Below are 8,810 nucleotides of genomic sequence, written 5' to 3' on the forward strand. Positions count from 1 at the left end.
ATATGTCTACTTAATCAAGCACAAGTCGGAAACCTTTGAAAAGTTCAAAGAGTTTAAACAAGAAGTGGAGAATCAATTGGGCAGGAAAATAAAGATGCTCCGATCCGATCGAGGTGGGGAGTATCTTAGTATCGAGTTCCACGACTATCTTAAAGAATGTGGAATTGTTTCAAAATTGACGCCACCTAGGACACCACAACTTAATGGTGTGGCTGAAAGGCGCAATAAAACCTTGTTGGATATGGTTCGTTCCATGATGAGTCGAGCTTCGTTACCTATCTCATTCTGGGGGTATGCCTTAGAGACTACTGCCCATATCCTTAATATAGTCCCAACTAAGAAGGTTGCCAAAACACCTCACGAAATGTGGACATGGAAGGTTCCCTCGTTAGCACATATCAAGGTGTGGGGTTGCGAGGCTTTCGTAAGACGAGAGACTCACGACAAGTTCGAGCCTCGTAGTGAGCGTTGTATTTTCATCGGCTACCCACAGAAATCCTTTGGATATTTGTTCTATAGACCTAGTGAGAACGTGGTATTCGTAGCACGAAGGGGTGTCTTTCGTGAAATAGAACTCATATGCCAAGAGGATAGTGGGAGGAAAATTGACCTTGAAGAGCTTCAAGAGTTAAGAGATGAAGGAACCTCAAACACTAGCGATCAACCTGAGGATAAGACTCCTGTTGGACCAGTTGACCAGTCCTTACCTCTGAGATGTTCCAGTAGAGTTAGTGTTCCACCTGTGTTATATGGTTTTCATATAACAAGTGAAGGTGATACGTTTATTAGTGATAGCACACTGGTAAATTTGGATGAACCTAACAACTACAAGGAAGCCATGGCGGGCCAAGAGTCTGCGAAGTGGAAAGAGGCGATGGACAGCGAAATTCAGTCTATGTATGACAATAAAGTTTGGAACTTGGTTGACAATGTACCAGGTCGTAAGACGGTCGGGTGCAAGTGGATCTTCAAGAAGAAGACTGACATGGATTGGAAAGTACACACATATAAGGTACGATTGGTTGCGAACGGATTTACTCAAACTCATGGAGTTGACTATGACGAGACCTTCTCACTAGTAGCGAAGATAAAATCTATAAGGTTTATGCTAGCCATAGCTGCGTTTTATGATTATAAATATGGCAGATGGATGTAAAAACAGCTTTCGTTAATGGAAAGTTGGCTGAAGATGTTTACATGAGTCATCCAGAGGGTTTTGTAGATACGAAGTACCCTAATAGAGTGTGTAAGCTTGAGAAATCCATTTATGGATTAAAGCAAGCATCTCACAGATGGAATCTTTGTTTCGATGAGAAAGTCAAAGAGTTTGGTTTTTCGAGAAGCGAGGATGAGTCCTGCGTATATGTCAAGGCTAGTGGGAGTATAGTTAGCTTTCTGGTATTGGATGTGGATGACATACTACTCATAGGAAACGACGTTCCAACCTTGCAGGAAGTTAAGTCCTGGCTTGGGAAGTGTTTTGCTATGAAGGACCTGGGGGAAGCTACTTACATTCTAGGGATAAGGATATTGAGAAATAGGAGTAAAAGACTAATATGACTTAGTCAAAGTACCTACTTGGACAAAGTGTTGAAACGTTTCAACATGGAGAATTCCAAGAAAGGAGAAATGCCTATCCAGAGCAATACCAAACTGAGTAAGACTCAGAATCCGAGTACCAATGCCGAAATAGCAGAAATGAGCCGAGTGCCATATGCTTCCGCCGTTGGCTCGATCATGTATGCTATGACATGTACTCATCCTGATGTGGATTTTGCTTTGAGCATGGTTAGTCGATATCAAGGGAATCCTGGTAGAACTCACTGGATAGCAGTAAAGAACATTCTTAAGTACCTGAGGAGGACTAAGGACTGGGTCCTTACCCTCGATGGGAGTAATGACTTGAGAGTGACAGGGTATAGTGACGCCGGTTTTCAGACCGACAAATATAATTTCCGCTCTCAGTCGGGCTGGGTATTTACCCTTAATGGATGAGCAGTAACATGGAAAAGTTCCAAACAGGAGTCTGTAGCTGATTCAACGTGCGAATCAGAGTACATAGCAGCAAGAAAAGCGTCAAAGGAGGCAACATGACTAAAGAACTTCATCGGAGACCTTAGAGTTGTACCAGCTGTAAAGGAGCCTATGGAAAATTTCTATGACAATGAGGGTGCGATCGCCTTAACCAAGGAACTGAGGGATCATGGCAGATCCCGACACATTGACATAAAATATCACTTCATAAAACATCGAGTAGAAGAGGGACTCCTCGTAGTAAATAGGGTATCGTCAGAGGATAACCGAGCAGATCCCCTTACGAAGGGACTGAGTAGGGTTAAGCATTTGCAGCATGCTAAGATCATTGGCCTATGTGATGATATTAGTTTTAGTTATTAGATAGGCAGTTAGAAACTTGTAATAAATAATTGTAATTGACATTTGATGAATAAATAATAAAGTTTTATTTATAAGTAAAGTTTACTGTCTTTTGTCAATTGTTTATTTTATGTTTCACTTTTGCATGTTTTGACTTCCAGAATAATATGATTATTCAAACTATCCACACTCAATCATACTTTGGAAGTAGGTCATGAGGTTAGACTGTCATGAATTGGCTTGTAGATTGTCTAAGTGTGTAGACATAGCAAACGTTTGCTACAACATTCATGAGTGCTCTTGAAATAAGATTTGAGTATTGGATTAAACCCACGCTCACATGAATCACTTCATAGAATTTATCACGAGTGATTGTGAGACGATAATATCGTATAGTCTTCAAACCAATATATATGAGTTGTTGATTACAAGTTGGCTGTGCATTGATAATACAAAAACGCATTAGTAACTTGATGTTATAAAACGTGTTGTTGTGTATAATTTAACAAGTAATTAGTACAAGCATATAAGTCGAAGTTTATCTGTTCCTTTTATCCTAAGAGGATTAAAATCGATATCTTGTGCCCCTCGATAATTTTTTTTTGACTAATGTGTCGGGCTCGATCAGGACTCGATTGATGTGTTCAATTAAGTTCTATGTCAAATAAATCTGAAATCGGGAAACAAACTGTTAGACAATGAGTATGACTTTATTCCATATATTTGGCCACACGATATCTTGAAGAATAGAGGATTATATGATCCCTTATCTAAAGGCGCGCCATTGATTTGATCAGAGTTCGACAGCGGCTTTTGAGACACTACTAGAAAACAGGGCTTTAAGGACACGTAATTTATGACACACACTGATTTATGATACGCAAAAGTGGGTATCGTAAAAAAACGTCTTCTCTAATAAAATTTAAAGGATTTAGGTCACACATTTTTGCGTGACCTAGAATTAGGTGTCGTCGTATAATTTTTTAAGGTAAACGCGCGCCTCCTTTAGTAGCAACGAGCGGGAGATGGAAATCCTAAAAATTAGAAATGACCGCCTTCCTTTTTCTCCCCCATTTTTGTTTCCCTCTTTTCCCTTAAGCCCTAAGAATGATTCTTTACGCTGCCTCCCTCAAACATCATCAGTGACTCAACCAACATCACCCCTCACTTAAGTTTCTAAACCCACGATCGGTTGATTTTCTTCCGGCTTCCATCTCCTTCGCATTCACGTCCGTCTATTCAACTGAATCTCCATAAAATTCTTAAATTCTCTATAAGTGGAAGATGAAGTAGTCATTGATTATTAATCCATCGAAGCAAAAATCAGTTCCTTGGATCTTCGTTTTGGCGTAGAACATCTCAGAATCAGTTGTTGGGATCTTCCTCATCCTTTGGTTTCGTTCTCTTCGATTCGTGGTATGTAACTTTTGGTACTCCCTCTTCCCCACCATCTCGTAAATCTCTCGCACACTATCTCAAGTATCCGTCGGTTCTATTGCATTGTGCTTTAAAAAGTTGTGGTAATTTCTCCAATATTAATCTACTGTTTAAGACTTACTGCGTTCTCCTATCAGTCAACTCATCTACCGACTCATCTCTCTTCCATAAAACTCCATAGACTCCCCGTAATATGCATCTAAATTTTCGAATTTCATATAACCAAAGAGAGAGATACGGGAAAAGGAGAGCCGTCAGAAGTGTCCAAGCGCATGATCTGGCTTTGAATTCCGGTAGGTGGCAGGAGTTTTAATTTGGGAATTACAAATGGAGCGCCTAGTGCATATTGGTAACTCGTGGTGCCGGATATACACCGTGTTGCAGCTGCTGTTAGACGGTTATCGTGCTTTTAACCTATCTTTTCACATGGTTGTTTTCCCCTTTCACTACTTGCTTAACTATTTATTTCTTCAAATAGAAGGTTAAAATGGTGTAAAGTTTGCTTTTGCATCTGTTTTTACTTGTGAAAAGATTAGCCTTTCAGTTTTTTTTTTAAATCCATGATCAATCAAATTGAATTGAGGATATAGAGTTTCCAATTTCGCTATGAATTCACTCTCTTATGTTGGTATTCAACATGAAATTGAGTTTGATCTTTTAGGAAATTGGGTTGATTATATCAATATGCTTGGTTTGAATGTTATACGTTTTCTACAGATGGACATCTGGGATAAGCCTGCACTAGAGGAGCTTTTTGCCTCCACAAAGTAAACTTGTTTTCACTAGTACAAATCTTATATCATGCATGTATGTGATTTTTGTTGAAGTAATCTAGTAGGATTAGATTGTGGTGGCTATGTATGTAGGTTTGATGTTATACATTTTGCTGGATTAAAGGCAGTTGGTGAAAGTGCAAAGAAGCCATTGATGTACTGGTTATTTGTGTTGATGATATCAAAGCTTTGAATTTTCTTGTTTACCTTGACATATATGTTTCCAATGCAATATAGGCTTTGGATATTAAATCTCTTAAACCTGCGATATAAAATCAATTTTCAAGGCAGTTGGTAAGGTATGAACTATAACAAGTGTTACTCATATGTTGGACAAAACGTCTTCAGTAAAAAGGGTAGCAAATTTGACCCATTGGCTTGGAGTTTTTTCTTCAATTGCCTGTTGGGATGAATGCTTTCCCAATATAAATTTTTTTGTTCTGTGATAAATCCCATAAGTATTAATTCAAAAAACTATGGAATTCATAGGGGATATATATTTTTACCATCACTCTAGTTGATTAACCATGTTTCATTCTCCTTTTTTATGTTATTTTATTTATTTATTTATTATTATTTTTTTAAACCTTTATCTACTATTGAAAAAAGATGTTGAGAAAATATGCTTTTGTTGTGCATTGTTATAATAATGTAAAGAATGCCATGATTCTTATAATTGAATAGGTATTTTGGTATATCCTTTCGTCCGTTGTTGTTCTTTGCCATGATTCTTAAATTAATTTTCTTCACTATCACACAAATCACACAAATATGTTTTTTCATTTTTGATTTCATTTTTCTGTTTTTCTGTTTTGTTTATAAGGTTATTTCATAGTACAGTAGTAGAAGATATAGGTTAGTTGAATAGCAGATGGTATTGGTTGATATGGGCTGCATAGTAGATGGAAAATGGGAGATGGTTGATATTGATTTTGGATATATCGGTGGTCTTGCTGAAGTATTGATCTTTATGCTGGAAAGGTACAAAACTCTCTTTTTTTAATCGATTAATGAAGAAAAGACGAATACACAAATACACAATTGGTTTTTGTGTAGGATTCATTCAAGTTCTTTTTCTTGTGGTTATTATTTGTTATGGTTTTAATAGTTTTTATACATCATGTGGATTTCAGTGAATCGAATTGTGTTTTTGTAATTGTTTTATGACTTGATTTGAGGCTTATGATGATAAATTAATTATCTTAGTGGATTTAGTGAGATTGACGTACATTTTAATCAATAATCTGATTGTTACACACATTGAGGCTTCTAATTTTCAATTCGTTTCATATTATTTCTATAAGTAACAAATCTCTTTAAAAAATTGTTTTTATGTTTATTCATTGGGAGATTTGATAAAGCTCTATAAATTATGGAAAGCTTTTGTATACTTTGCAATTTTTGAAAAAAATGCAAGTTAACGGGCATGAAGGGATTTAGCCCTGATTCTGGAGACCCTACTTACACAATGGGTATTGTGGACTTATTACTTGAATGTGTGGAATTGACATATGGACATGGTCAGTTACTTAGTTTATTTCCTTTTTTGGCTTAAAACCTGATTATATACAAGTCATTCATTGGTTCTGACTGGACATAATTTTGATATGTAGAGGCTGGTGGTATCATGCTTATCTCATCCGAAAGATTTAAGTTCATGATAAACTTGTTGATAATTCTAGAGCAATAATCTTGAATTTACTCTATCTGATTTTGATAAAAGGAAGTGTCAAACAAGTTTCCTTTTTGCTCTATTTGATATTTTATAGGAAGTGCCCGATCCATTTTATTGGGATTTATTGGTTTATGTGAATCTAATGGTTGCATGATTCAAATTTGTAGGCCTTGTTGATGTGCATAGTGTCAAGCAAAGTAACTCAGATGCTGTGAAGGTGGTCAACAAGTTCTTGTAGTTCAACTATTATTTGTTGAGGACTTTCATCTATTTCACATTTGATGTATTACATTTGTCCACTATTGGAACGATTATTTGTATGACATTAAACTTTGTGCAATGGATTGTATTTTTTGTATATGATATTTTATTTTCCATTATGAGACATTAAATGAAAATTTAATTTGAAAATTAGTAAATCTATAAATAATATTTTTTTAAACAGTTAAAATTACGATACGAAAAAATGTGTGTCATCTTCATTTATGACATGGCCTTTCTTGACAGGGGATTTAATGATACGCATTGCGTGTCATAAATGCGCGTCGTCTATAGACGACGCAAAAAAGCGTGTCGTCTCTCGTTATGACATGGCCTTCCTTGACACACATTTGCGCGTTGTCTGAGCGTTTTACGACACACATTGCGCGTCGTAAAAGGCTGTTTTTCTAGTATTGAGAGCTACGATTGCTAATCGGATTTTGAAGTCGAACTTGCAATTATAGTTATTAGACTTATTCAAGTGGGAGACTTTTGGATTAGGTGTCTAAGTCCATAACTATAATTGGTATGTACTTGATCCGATAGTAGCATGGTCCATTTGGGTTGTCTTCACCGGAACAATTTGATAGGATGGACTTTTGAGAAGAGGTTATTTGTGATTTATTAATATATTATAAGAATAATATATTAATTGAGAAATCATATTATTTAATTGGTATTGATCAAGAATTAATTTGGAATTAATTTAGTGATCAAAAGAGACTGATTAAATTAATGGGGACTGATTATGTAAATCAATGATACATATAGTTTGGGCTAATGATCCATGTTGATTGGTGATGGACTAAGTTTATGTGATAGTCCATGAAGAGTTAGTCCAAAAGAGTTATTGGGTTAAAAGCCTATATGAATGAATTAGGGTTTACAAGTGATCGTTGTAATTCTACACTATAAATGTAACCCCTAAGCTCCTAAAATGACACTAGGGAATTCCAATAAGAAACCTTAGCTGTTTTTGGAGCTTCCCAACCTCTGTCTCATAATCCTCCATTGTTCTTGGTGTTTGTGACTTATTTGAGGCATCACATTTAAGGTGCTAAGCTCTTGTAAGGCCAAGTTCTACAAGCTACAACGAAGAGGTAATCATCTTGCTTGTTTTTATGTTTCAATTATCAAAGTTGTATGCTAGTTAGGCTTCATGCTTTGGAAAAATGAAAAAATTGCATGTATAACTTGAGAAAACTTAGATCCAAAGCATTAGGGTTGTATGTGCACCATATGGATGTTATAGTTCTCAAAACCCATGAATATCAACAACACAAACAAAGAAAATATAAACATCAACAACCAAAGTGCATAAAATGAAAAGGAGTTTCCCACCAACCCCCAAAAGAGTGAAATATTGTCTACAAACCAGAATACTTAAAACTGTTTTTAAAACATCAAACCTACACTTTGGTTTGATCATGCCCAGATGGGGGCATCTATGTATCTCCCTATTCTCCATTCTTCTTCTCTGCAGGTCCCTGACCAACATCAACAAACTTGCCAATCAACTTAGTCAGGGCTTCATGCCACCCGACTACGTTCCAGGATCCTGCATTCTCCATATGTTCTGCTAGATTAAGCATAGCCTCCCATACAACCACGACAACACTAGCCTTCATTTCAACAATCACCTCAGCCGCATACTCCTCCTCCTTCTTAGCCTTCTCCTTGCTTAGCAGCTCCGCCCTCCTCAAGATATCCTCACTAGTCGCCCTCCACATCTTCTCCTGCTCCTTTAAGGCTGATTCAGCCCTCTCTGCCCGGATCTTTAGGTTAACAGAGACATGATAGAAGACCTGAAATAAGAATGAAGTCAAAAAAAGTAAAAGGTAAAATATGAAAAGCAAAGTTATTCTGTACTTACAGCCTAAGAAAAGAAACCAACTTCAGGAGTGTATCCTCAGCCCCGAGGTTTTCCAAGCTTAAGTCTGTGACCTCAGTAGTTTTCTCTTTCGGGTTCCCAGAGTCTTCATCTTCAAATCTATGGAGGTTTTCTTGGGAGAGAGAAAAGATAAGGTCTTCTGTTTCTTCACTACCAGCCACTAGACATTGTCGTGTCAAGATCGACAAGGGTAAAGTGAGCACCAGAGCGTGTGACGTTGGATCCTAAACATAAAGAAAAAGTCCCATGAGTTCAATATTTTTTGTATTAGAAAAGAAAAGAACTAAGGATCCTTACCTGTCGACATGGGGGCAATAGCATTATAACTTTCCTGAAGACTAGGTGGTTCGAATCGAAAAGATCTAACGACCTCAAACAAAGAGAGAAAGCTTGCTAT

The 8,810-nt window shown here is 36.9% G+C and overlaps 1 non-coding gene across 1 annotated transcript; it reads left to right on the forward strand.

Annotated features, from left to right (window-relative positions):
- Window positions 1-5,762: 5,762 nt before the first annotated feature.
- Window positions 5,763-5,855, forward strand: LOC145118162 (small nucleolar RNA R11/Z151). Its single transcript, XR_013713138.1, has one exon. It is a non-coding gene; the product is annotated as a small nucleolar RNA R11/Z151 (small nucleolar RNA).
- The last annotated feature ends 2,955 nt before the right edge of the window (window positions 5,856-8,810 follow it).

This window comes from Lactuca virosa, chromosome 5 (genome assembly GCF_052849685.1).
Source record: "Lactuca virosa cultivar CGN04683 chromosome 5, Lactuca_virosa_CGN04683_v6, whole genome shotgun sequence".
Classification (NCBI taxonomy): domain Eukaryota; kingdom Viridiplantae; phylum Streptophyta; class Magnoliopsida; order Asterales; family Asteraceae; genus Lactuca; species Lactuca virosa.